The 13,526-nt window shown below is 40.6% G+C and overlaps 1 protein-coding gene across 1 annotated transcript in view; it reads left to right on the top strand.

Annotated features, from left to right (window-relative positions):
• The window catches only part of LOC136878703 (uncharacterized), a 312,679-nt gene that overhangs the window by 40,533 nt on the left and 258,620 nt on the right, over window positions 1-13,526 (top strand). The gene's annotated exons all lie outside the window — the stretch shown is intronic.

The following is a 13,526-nucleotide window of genomic DNA, read 5'->3' as shown; positions in this document are numbered from 1 at the left end:
CATCTCTACCACAAGGACCCTGTTCAGCATAGCATGTGAGGCTGCCTGGGCGAGGTACTACTCCTCCTCCCCAGTTGTATCCCCAGACCCAAAGTCTCACGCTCCAGGACACTGTAAAGGTGGGATCCCTCGCTGAGTCCGACGGAAAAACCAACCCTGCAGGGTAGACGGATTAAGAAAGAAAGAAAGAAAGAAAGAAAGAAAGAAAGAAAGAAAGAAAGAAAGAAAGAAGTGACCGGGAAACGAATACAGGGACTTGGAATACAAGACAAGCACCTTAACTCTACACCACAGGGCTAGCTAATAAGAATAATCAGATTAGTAGTCTATTATATTTACGAGATCTAGAATGTCTTTCGATTTATCGGAACTCTTTATTTCCCCTTTGGGTGGAGTACAAAAAGCATTATCTGTAACCCTCTGCCAGTCGCAAGAGGCTGCTAAGAGGGGGATGGTGGGACAACCAAGGAATCTGTACTCACTCTCTTGTCTTCTGAGTCCAAAAATAAGCACATTCATGATTCTATGCTTTCCCGTGTAGCGGACAAAATCTACATGTGCGAAGTTCTTTCTTTGTTTGCTAGTTGTTTTACGTCGCACCGACACAGATAGGTCTTATGGCGACGATGGGACAGGAAAGGCCTGGAACTGGAAGGAAGCGGCCGTGGCCTTAATTAAGGTACAACCCCAGCATTTTCCTGGTGTGAAAATGGGAAACTATGGAAAACCGTCTTCAGGGCTGCCGACAGTGGGGTTCGAACCCAATATCTCCCGGATGCGAGTTCACAGCTGCGCGCTCCTAACCGCACGACAAACTCGCCCGGTCGAAGTTATTTCGATACAACTAATATTAATGGAGTAATCTGACATTTACTGATCGCCCCCTTAATATTTTTGCACCACTGTATGTAGCCTAGTGAACAACTCGACCGACCGACCGATCGACCGACCAAACAAACAAACAAACAAACAAACAAACAAACAAACAAACAAACAAACAAACAAACAAACAAACAAACAAACAAACAAATTGAAGTACATAAATCTAGTGTTGATTTTTGTATATCTGATTCCGGCGAAGTAAGTACAGTCGAACCTCGATATCTCGAACTTCCATTATCGAATTTTCAGTATCTGGAAGTAAATTAAATTTTCCGGCCATTTGTCCTATTCTTCACGTGTATTTATTTATTACTCGAAATTCTGTTACGCGAATTTCTCGATTTCTCGAAGTAAACATTTCCTCCCTTGAAGCAAAAAAAAAAAAAAAAAAAAAAAAAAACCCTCTACTGTATAACTCGAATTTTCGGTAACATTAACTGTGCAATACGACATTTGTGGTTTGTGAGGAACAGTTAACAAGTAAGGAAAGGTTTACACTGATCCTGGGAAGTAATATGACGGAAACCGAAAAACTAAAACTTCTAATGATCGGGAAATCGGCGAAGTGTCGCTGTTTCTCGGTCACGTACGAAAGCAACTCCCGAAGTCTCGGATGACAAGTTCCATTTACGAATTTCGACAGCTGCAGTCGCTTAAGTGCGGCCAGTATCCAGTATTCGGGAGATAGTGGATTCGAACCCCACTGTCGGCAGCCCTGAAGATGGTTTTCCGTGGTTTCCCATGTTCATACCAGGCAAATGCTGGGGCTGTACCTTAATTAAGGCCACGACCGCTTCCTTCCCACTCCTAGCCCATCCCTGTCCCATCGTCGCCATAAGACCTATCTGTGTCGGCGCGACGCAAAAAAAAAAAAAAATCCAATTTCGACAGTGTGGTATTGACGACAAGTTTCAACGTGAAGGAAGGAATGGTTAACAATAACACACAGAAGAGACTAACGGATTTTTTCCAAAAGTGTTAACCGAGGTATGTTTCTTGTTCCACTACTGTATGTATTATCTGTGCACTTTTTAGCGATAGATTTACACCCTAGTGCTGAAGCGGTCGACCTCGGCAATCTTCGAGATTCGTACTGGCAGTCTTGAAACACAAACTATGATTCGCTTATGCATCGCTGTGCGACGTCTGGCGCATACTTTACGTACTAGTACTGTTGTTATTTACACAGCAGAGCCAAACTATAGAATTCATTCTAGGAATAAGATTTGCATCCAGAAATGTTATATATTGTTATATAATGTGTGTGTGTGACACAGTTGTTGGCTTAAAATAACAAAGGTTTAGAAAATTCATATCGATTGATCATATTATCGATTCAATTCAGATTTAATTTCCATTCAGTTGGCAGTACTAACGGAACCGGAAGCACTTCCTCCGTACTCCTCAAACCAGTACACAAATCTATCGCTAAAAAGTGCGCAGATAGTACTGTATCCTGTCTTCTAAAAAGTTGTTATAATAAGGGGTAAAAAAATGATGCCGAAAAATGAGTTTGCTTATATATTTTTAAATACTATTTCAAATAATGTATTCTCTATATCTCGAAATATCGATAACTCGAAATAAAATGTAGCTCCCGAGGTGATCCGAGATATTGAGGTCCCATTGTATATGGCAAAAATGTGAAGTGTTCATACATACACATATGCATAGAGGTATGATTTATGTTCGATTTCGCGAATAGGAAACAATTTTTAGCGTTATTTCGCGAAATAGGACACTGACCCCATCGCTTTAATCCTTTTCTAAAGTTATTCATAAAAGGTTTAATTCGTTAGATTTTTGAATTATTTATGTGAAAGATGCATGAATTAAGCAATATCGATAATCATTCATTATTCCTTATGTAATCTTGATTAGAACTACAACATAGCCCTAATCAAGATTAAATTAACCTTTCACCCTATAAGTTCATACCACTAAGGGATTTTATAGAATATTAATAGGGAAATATACTTCTGTCGAAATGAGAAATCCTTGTTCAGTCTTCTGTTCCCCTTCACACACAATACAATTTCAAGATCGTTATTTTCTATGAATTTCGCTGTATTTTCACGCTTATTGCAAAATAAGTAGATTTCACTTTAACTAGCCTTGTCGCTGTAATTCGTGAAAACAAAATCACTAATTTGTTAACCAGAATCATATGATTCGTTAAGATATTTCAAAATCGCTTCAAAATATTTTTTGTCGCATTTATTGTTATTGTTAATTGTAGACTATAATGCCTTTCAGCGTTCAGTCTGCAAGCCCCTGTGCATGTATTAAACGCCTCCACAATCCTCTGTTTGTAACAAGCTGTGTGACCTCGTTTAGTTGTACACCTCTTAAATCATTAGAAACTGAGTCTATCCATCGCTGTTTTGTTCTTCCTGTACTTCTCTTCTTTATTCTTCAATTTACTTTACGTCGCACCGACACAGACAGGTCTTATGGCATAGGAAATGCCTAGGAGTGAGAAGGAAGAGACCGTGGCCTTAATTAAGGTACACACCAGCATTTTCCTGGCGTGAAAATGGGAAACCACGGAAAACCATCTTTAAGGCTGCCGACAGTGGGGCTCAGACCCACTATCTGCCGAATACAAGCTCACACCTGCGTGACCCAAACCGCCCAGCTACTTGCTCGGTCTCCTTATGTTACCCTCCACGACCGAACCCATTAACCTATCCTCCTCCATTCACCTCACATGACCTACCATCGAAGCTGGTTTATGCGTACGGCTTAATCAATCGAGTTCATTCCTACTTTTGCTTTTATCACCTCTTTCGGGGTGCCTTCCTGCCATTATTCCCACCTCTTTGTACCAGTAATCATTCCCGCTACGTTCATTACCATTACTTATAACTTATGAATACAATATCCTGAGTCCACTCAGCTTTCACTCCTGTACGGGAAAGTCGGTCTGATACCAGACCGGTGTAAAGCTAGTTCCTTCCGGGAGTTGAGTTCTTTCTTACAAATTGGGCGAGTTGGACGTGCGGTTACGAGCGCGCAGCTGTGAACTTGCATCCGGGAGATAGTGGGTTCGAGCTCCACTGTCGGCAGCCCTGAAAATGGTTTACCGTTTTCTCCCGTTTCTCACCAGGCAACTGGGGTTGTACCTTAATTAAGGCCACGGTCGCTTCCTTCGCACTCCTATCCCTTCCCTACCCCATCGTCGCTATAAGACCTGTCTGTGTCGGTGCGACTTAAAACAAACTGTAAAAAATTGTCCTATAAAATACTAGTGATTTTTGTTTTTTAATTTTCTTGGTGGTCGCAACTCCGAGCTCACCACATTAGCTTTGCTGTACCTGTACACTACCATCCTGGAAGAACACACATCCTAATACTTGAAGTGATCTGTCTGTTGTAGATTGTTAGGTTTCTTACCTACCGACATCACTTTAGTACTGTAAATTCTACTTTTCATATCATATTCATTGCACTCATTTTCAGACTCCAGGATTTCATTTATGTATTTATTTATATGGTTGACTGCTAGTTCTAAAACAAATTAGAGGTCCTCTGTTCCATTGTTCCTGAGCGGTCTGTTACCTCCCCGGACTGAACTACAACGTCTATACGAAAAGTGCTCGCTGGTAGATGGAACTCTTCAAGGAAGTGAAGGTGACTTCATTCTTCTCTGGGAACTCTGGTTCGATTCCATTCAAGGTCATGGCTCGCTTTAGAAAGTGAAGCAGAGCACGTGAGGGTTACCTAACCCATGTTGCTCGCTGCGGTTCGTACTGGCGTGCCTATTTCACAGCGGGGAATCGAACCCCACTTGAATGGTCGGTAAACCACAACGGCTTTTCTAATAGCCCCTACGATGCTCTATCTTATCCGTCAATAATATATTGAACCCTTCAGGTCCTTATTGAGGGATACCTACCTTCCTTACCTATCAGCAAAGTTCATGAGATCTGTCTCTTGGGTCGTTTCGGGTTCTTCGTCACTTGCTGAGGTAAAGGTAGGGTTCATTAATTCTAATCTATCTACTGGAATGAAAGGTCTATTTAAAGGATTCCTATTTATTCAGGGAAATGAAGTATCTTACTATGTCAACGATGTCATAGTCAATTGTGTCCACTGGACACCACAATCATTTTTACATAAATGTCAGAACACTGGTGTGAGACTTTAACGTAATTGCCTGATGGGCATTCTTAATAGAAACCATTGTCTCAATTATTAATCATTTAAGAAAGGAAAGTCTGGAAATCCTTAAATTCGGCTTCCATGTGAGACCACATGTACCATCATAGTGATTCGTTATGGTCCAGCCCTCGTAATACGAATTCTGGACTCTGGTTATAATTAAGGCCGTCCAATCGGTGTGTGCCACACAGTGGTTCTACGGCATGGACCCTTAATTGAATCGATGTGACCTGCGTCTATGTCATGGACCGACATCTAATCTTCTAAGTTACTTTAAAGTCATTGTGGATGATGACCGCAAGGAAATGATGCTACAATGGCATATGGCCCTAATCTAAGTCACTGAGGTTGATGACCCCCTGACCGTCCAAGTTTCTAGGCTGAAGGCTAAACACAATTAAGTTACATCGGTTGATGACCAAAGTTTCCACTTTACTATCCCCAGCACATTCACTGCTCAATCAATCAAAGTTCAATAATTACAACAATAGCAATGCTCACAAACTTTGTGGCAGTAAAATCCATTTCCTTCGGATATGTCCCTTTAATCTTTACTTTATTTTTAATATTCCCCAGACAACAAACTAAAATTTCCAGAATGCATCTCCAAGTTATTCGCTTGATTAAAGTTATTTCAAAATGCGGTTCACTGAATTTAATAATTTAATAAATTTAAATGATTTATCGAAATGTTAAAGAACAGTAAATTTTATCTCCGCGGACTCTGGTTTCTTCACAACTTTCTACGCAGCTGTGATGTAAAATTCAATATTGCGATGTTTATCTGGCTGGAAAAGAATTTGTTACATCATTCATGTCCAGCTATATATCTCATCTCGTGATATCATGCTTAAAAATCTAATCTAATCCTAACCGTTTAACACTTGGATATCCTAATAATCTACGTACAAACCAAACAACTCGCCATATAATTACGATGTCATATCTCGTCATTACCATTATGAATTTTACACACCCCTCACAGACAAACCGATCAATCACGACCATCTCTCTATATTTTGGACAACCCTGAAATTGGGTTACTCTGTTCCTTATACTCAAAGTTCATGGTTTCAAATGTTCATTCCGTCCCCAATTACAGTGTTTCACAATACTTAGATCATTACCGGCTATGAATTTTCAACTAAATCCAGCATTTTAACGTTTTCCTGGCCGAGAATACAGTACAATCTCGACTCCACTCCTATTCCCGTTATTATCCCCGCTGTCCGCTTAGGTCTCTCACCCCATGCTCGCTTGGCAGTTACATAAACCACCCGGTTCGTTCTACCTGACTGACTTCTCAAAATGTTCCCTTTAAACTCTGCCGACATAATTAAACAAATACGATATTCTAACCAACAAAATGCACAGATTATGCTTCAAGATGCCCACACTAATTATACGCGTCGCCAATTGATACCGCTATAGATTTCTATGAATTTCTTTCCATTCCCAACATTATAAATATTCCTCGGGCTATCATATCCCGGCTTCAATGACAGGACTCTAACCTGATTCACAAAACTAACCTCTGTTTCCCAGCTCCACAATTATCATCGACCAAGAACTGGAATAAAATCCCCACTAGAAATCCCAACATCTAATATCGCACAATGCATTACTCATGAATAACTTCGCATAAATGATATCGTATTTAATAACTTGATTTTTACGAGAAATGACTGAAACATTCTACTAGATCTTTTTATTGTCAGTCAGACATAGTTTAAAATGGGCATTAAAAAAAAAAAGAACGTTTCTCTCCGTGACCAAATTCATCTCCCTTGGCTCTCACCCGACAGCGCGCTTCCTCTCGATTGAAAATGAGTAACCATGGATTATTATTATTAACGTCAAATTGCAGTCAGAAGAATTTTACATCGAATGAACATCTTACTTCGACGTCACAAAATACAGGCAGTACACTCACACGGATGACGATCTACATTGGACGTGATATCACTTCAGAACCCTTATCAATAACTTTTTACAACATTATACGGCTTTCGCAAGACTTCAAAATTTATCCAAGTGGAAAATAAAACAAATGACTCTTTCAGTCGTACTCTCACATTTACCAAAACTTAGTAGGGCGACCACTGCGTCGTATATCCCCATGCAAATACACATTAAGAAATCACGAGATGAGATATAAGAGGCAGTAAGATGGAAAGTCACATTACCTTATGTAGTCACACCATTGTTCGTCATAGGGCTCACCTGCGACCCTGGCATTTTATTTAGCCATTTTTACATTCATGGCTGTACATATCATTGTGTTTCTTCAGGTTTCCTGGAATAAAGCATAAAAAAAAGAAAATACCCTTCACTTGTTTGCGGAGCGCACACGATGGATTATAATTATTCCCGCACACGAATTACTTAATCACATTAGAATATTTCAGTACTTTGACCGTTCTATCTGATACACTTATTTCTCTCAAGAAAACTATCTCCCCATGGAGTCAAGACTTAGCCGCAATGGCTAAAATCTGCAGATGAACTCAGTCTACTTTCGTTGGTTTGATTTAGCAGAGCAGCTCAACAATTTTTCGTCCGCTTTGTATCACAAATGCCGGCGAAGGAAGCTTCGTCATGGCGTCCCTTCATATTTATAGCAGTTACCCCCTCTCTTCGGATCTCTCCCTTTGCCGCCAAGAAAATTTCTCTAAATTTTCTGACTTACCTAAACTGTAATTTCAAGAGTTTTGAAAGTGACTACATGCTTGCTACATTTCTGATGGTAGTGTACATGGACATTTAAAATTTTTACGGGTTCGATTTGTGAGATGATTGACCCCCTTTGATAGGCACTATATTTTTTTGACTTGGCGTGGTCACGCCGTGTACACGCGCTTTGAAATAGTTCATAAAAATTACTTGAGATTCTTCCGCCATCGACACGTGTGGTTGACGTCACGTACCCCAGAGCGTGGGACCGAAGGTAATCACCCCCTCGTCACGTGTCAAATCCATGCTATCAAGAATCCAACCTTTAGTTTAATTGTTACATTACTCATAATGTTCTTAGGGCACAAAGGTCATGGGTTCATATTTCCCCCAAGACACGAATTCCTTTCGCACAGTGACAAGGAATTTCCTTTAAAATACTCCAGATGGCGAAATTTCTAATTTTGACGTCTGATGAAACATGACCTTTGAACATAAATTCCTTTCCTCTCTCTTATGTAGTTGTTCATCTTCTGGTGTACGGATACTGGTTGATGCCTTCAGCTTCCTGGTAGTTCTTGGTAGCTTGGAGAGTTCGGGGTTGCGGGGTAGATCTCCAGTGAATGGTAGTTGACTTATTGGAAGTTAGGTGGTTTGTCCTTCCAACTTCTCGACGAACTTGCATTCACATCAAAATGCGAAGTTTCTGGGTTCAAATCCCTGTCCTGGTGGTAGGTCTTTCGGATAGCTCCAGCATGGGACATGTCTTGAGCTCCTACACAGTCAGTGTTGACTTCCCTTCGTTGGATGCTGTCCTTCCATTTGTCCTGTCCGGTACCTGACCTCAGCTCTCTCAAATACTGGTCCCCTTCTCTCCTTCTCTCTTCAGGCCCGTGCCAACGGTCAGAACGTCTGGAATTTTCGTAACCGTCCCCTCTTCTGTTGCCTTCATTCCCGCGTGGGTTACTTCGTCTTAGATCTGAGTTCCCCTGGTATCGACCCTGGTTTCTTCTCCACTGTTCTCGGCGTCTGTCCCACTCTTCGTGATGGTATCTGGGCTGTTCCCAGTTCTTCCTACCTTGGTATGGCCTGGTGTCGAACCGCCGCCCCTCATTCTCATATCTCGGTGTTCGTGAAACTTCCCTATCTGGCGCGCTCTCCTGGCTGTGATTTACGACATTCATCTGGGGCTCTGAATGCCTGACTATTCGCGGGGCTGATTGATGCGAATGGGTCTGGTCCAGCTGTCGCAATATCAATTCTGCCTGCATCGGGGTTTCGACCTTCGCAGCAATTAATATCCTCTGGATATCCGGTGGGAACTGTTTCTGGATAGCCTGAACCAGTTCTTGCTGACTTGGGGCTGATTCCAGTTCCTTGAACTTAACTAATTGTTCGGTAAAGTAAAGCGAAAATTTCGGCGGTCCTGCTGTGTTACACCGGCGACTATATAACTCTAGCCTTAGGTTCTGCTGAATCTCAGAATTCCAAAATTTGCCCAAAAATGCGGTCTGAAATTCCTCGAACGTGTCAAAGCTATATCGGAAACCTTTGAACCACAGCGACGCAACTCCGTCTAGGTACCGTTCCACAGTCCTTAGTTGTCTCTCTTCAGGTATCCTATTATCGCGAATATACTCTCTAAGTTCTCTAAGAAAACCCTTTGGCGTCTGGGTACCACTGCCATCGAATTTCTTAGGCTGATCTTCCTTAAGACGAATCATGTTTATAACATTAGTGACGTTTTGCCCCTGAGAATGGGTAGAATTGTCAAAGTGTCCGTTCCCTGCAGGATGTATGGGACTACTAGCGTTGCTAGGGCAACTGAACGACATATCTGAGGTGCAGCGAGATTTACTAACCACTTCCTCTATCTTGGCCTGGACTCCTACGATATTGTTCACTAACCCATCCAGTTCCAATTTCCGGGCACTAACTTCCCCCTTAAGAGCCTCATGAACAGATGTCAACTCGTCGCTCAGTGTTATGACCTTATCTTGGGTATCTTTAAGTTGTTTCGACAGGTCTACCCTTGTATCGCCTAGATCCTTTCCTAGTTCCTCAATATCTGCTTGTACCTCCTCAATACTCCTAGCCGTTTCTTCCTGAGTTGTACCTAATTTTCTCATATCCTCTTTATTCATCTGGATTAATTTAAAGTCAATGGCCTCAATACGCTGGTCTACAGTTGCCTTGACGTCTTCGGCTACCTGGTCTACTTTGTCATTTACGACGGCTATCTCTTTACGCAACATTTCCTTATGTTCATTCATTGCTGTAAAGACCTTTGACTTATCGTCTTCACGCATGACGTTGAACTTCTCTACCTCTGTCTTCAGATCGGCCTTAAGCTCAGCTTGATCTGACATCAACTGCTGATGTAGTTCCCTACTTTCGTTGACGTGCCTATCGAGGTCCCCTCTAATTATGTCCTGATTTTCACTGAGAACACGATGTAGCTCGCGAGTTTCCATGAACTGCTGATTTATTTCATGTTTAAAGTCAACCTGTGCTTTAGTGTTCTGCTCCACCTTCACATTTAAGTCACCAATGTCCTTCCTAATATCAACGCTAGCTTCCTTACAACTATCCTGAGTGTCCTGCACTTTAATGTCAACATTTTGAACAACTTCCTTCATACCTTTTAATTCTACATCTGCACTGTCTAATTTATTGTCCACTGTCTCTAGCTTATTATCCACTGTTTCCAACCTTACACTCATAGATTTAATATCCTCACTTAAGTCCTTGATCAGTTGGACCAACTGCCCTTGGGCCAATTCTCCCTCCTGCATAAACATACTGTATTTAACAGAAAACGATAGGTCATCGGTGAGCCCGAGACTTCAACGGCGTATAATAGGACTACAACGATAAACATCACAACATCCTCCTATCTAACACATCACACTGTTAATGCAACATTCTCTAAAATTTTATTTAATAAAATGTGAAATTCAATGTTCACTCGATCAAAGTGATCAGCCAAAACACTCAAACCAGTATTCAAAAATTTGGGAAATTACACTAACACACTTAAATTATACCTTTCATTCAGTAGATAAATTATTCTCATAGTGGTATCTCCTAGCCTTACTCATCGGGCGTTTATCTATTTCTTCGAGTTCACTATCAACTCTGGCGCACGATTTTATCATCCATAATGTGGCATAGCCTCAACATTATTTCTCTTTTCCCCTAGTACACGATTTTTCCAAAATATCCTTATCGTTATCGTGACTTAGGTTCCCTCATCGTTATCGTGACTTATGCCCCATCGTTAAGTGACTGATGCCACCACGTTGGAAGCCATTTTAATGGTCGACCAACGTATAACAATCCTACAATTGGTCATCGTTTTACTGATGTCAACCAATTTAACTTGTAGTTCTTCTCTCGATGTACTTAGGCCCTGTCTTAAGTGACTGAAGCCACCACGTTGGGCAACATTTTAATGAACCCTTCAGGTCCTTATTGAGGGATACCTACCTTCCTTACCTATCAGCAAAGTTCATGAGATCTGTCTCTTGGGTCGTTTCGGGTTCTTCGTCACTTGCTGAGGTAAAGGTAGGGTTCATTAATTCTAATCTATCTACTGGAATGAAAGGTCTATTTAAAGGATTCCTATTTATTCAGGGAAATGAAGTATCTTACTATGTCAACGATGTCATAGTCAATTGTGTCCACTGGACACCACAATCATTTTTACATAAATGTCAGAACACTGGTGTGAGACTTTAACGTAATTGCCTGATGGGCATTCTTAATAGAAACCATTGTCTCAATTATTAATCATTTAAGAAAGGAAAGTCTGGAAATCCTTAAATTCGGCTTCCATGTGAGACCACATGTACCATCATAGTGATTCGTTATGGTCCAGCCCTCGTAACACGAATTCTGGACTCTGGTTATAATTAAGGCCGTCCAATCGGTGTGTGCCACACAGTGGTTCTACGGCATGGACCCTTAATTGAATCGATGTGACCTGCGTCTATGTCATGGACCGACATCTAATCTTCTAAGTTACTTTAAAGTCATTGTGGATGATGACCGCAAGGAAATGATGCTACAATGGCATATGGCCCTAATCTAAGTCACTGAGGTTGATGACCCCCTGACCGTCCAAGTTTCTAGGCTGAAGGCTAAACACAATTAAGTTACATCGGTTGATGACCAAAGTTTCCACTTTACTATCCCCAGCACATTCACTGCTCAATCAATCAAAGTTCAATAATTACAACAATAGCAATGCTCACAAACTTTGTGGCAGTAAAATCCATTTCCTTCGGATATGTCCCTTTAATCTTTACTTTATTTTTAATATTCCCCAGACAACAAACTAAAATTTCCAGAATGCATCTCCAAGTTATTCGCTTGATTAAAGTTATTTCAAAATGCGGTTCACTGAATTTAATAATTTAATAAATTTAAATGATTTATCGAAAAGTTAAAGAACAGTAAATTTTATCTCCGCGGACTCTGGTTTCTTCACAACTTTCTACGCAGCTGTGATGTAAAATTCAATATTGCGATGTTTATCTGGCTGGAAAAGAATTTGTTACATCATTCATGTCCAGCTATATATCTCATCTCGTGATATCATGCTTAAAAATCTAATCTAATCCTAACCGTTTAACACTTGGATATCCTAATAATCTACGTACAAACCAAACAACTCGCCATATAATTACGATGTCATATCTCGTCATTACCATTATGAATTTTACACACCCCTCACAGACAAACCGATCAATCACGACCATCTCTCTATATTTTGGACAACCCTGAAATTGGGTTACTCTGTTCCTTATACTCAAAGTTCATGGTTTCAAATGTTCATTCCGTCCCCAATTACAGTGTTTCACAATACTTAGATCATTACCGGCTATGAATTTTCAACTAAATCCAGCATTTTAACGTTTTCCTGGCCGAGAATACAGTACAATCTCGACTCCACTCCTATTCCCGTTATTATCCCCGCTGTCCGCTTAGGTCTCTCACCCCATGCTCGCTTGGCAGTTACATAAACCACCCGGTTCGTTCTACCTGACTGACTTCTCAAAATGTTCCCTTTAAACTCTGCCGACATAATTAAACAAATACGATATTCTAACCAACAAAATGCACAGATTATGCTTCAAGATGCCCACACTAATTATACGCGTCGCCAATTGATACCGCTATAGATTTCTATGAATTTCTTTCCATTCCCAACATTATAAATATTCCTCGGGCTATCATATCCCGGCTTCAATGACAGGACTCTAACCTGATTCACAAAACTAACCTCTGTTTCCCAGCTCCACAATTATCATCGACCAAGAACTGGAATAAAATCCCCACTAGAAATCCCAACATCTAATATCGCACAATGCATTACTCATGAATAACTTCGCATAAATGATATCGTATTTAATAACTTGATTTTTACGAGAAATGACTGAAACATTCTACTAGATCTTTTTATTGTCAGTCAGACATAGTTTAAAATGGGCATTGAAAAAAAAAAGAACGTTTCTCTCCGTGACCAAATTCATCTCCCTTGGCTCTCACCCGACAGCGCGCTTCCTCTCGATTGAAAATGAGTAACCATGGATTATTATTATTAACGTCAAATTGCAGTCAGAAGAATTTTACATCGAATGAACATCTTACTTCGACGTCACAAAATACAGGCAGTACACTCACACGGATGACGATCTACATTGGACGTGATATCACTTCAGAACCCTTATCAATAACTTTTTACAACATTATACGGCTTTCGCAAGACTTCAAAATTTATCCAAGTGGAAAATAAAACAAAT

The sequence above is a fragment of the Anabrus simplex genome, chromosome 8 (genome assembly GCF_040414725.1).
Source record: "Anabrus simplex isolate iqAnaSimp1 chromosome 8, ASM4041472v1, whole genome shotgun sequence".
NCBI classification, from domain to species: domain Eukaryota; kingdom Metazoa; phylum Arthropoda; class Insecta; order Orthoptera; family Tettigoniidae; genus Anabrus; species Anabrus simplex.
This window is presented reverse-complemented; position numbering and strand designations above follow the sequence as displayed.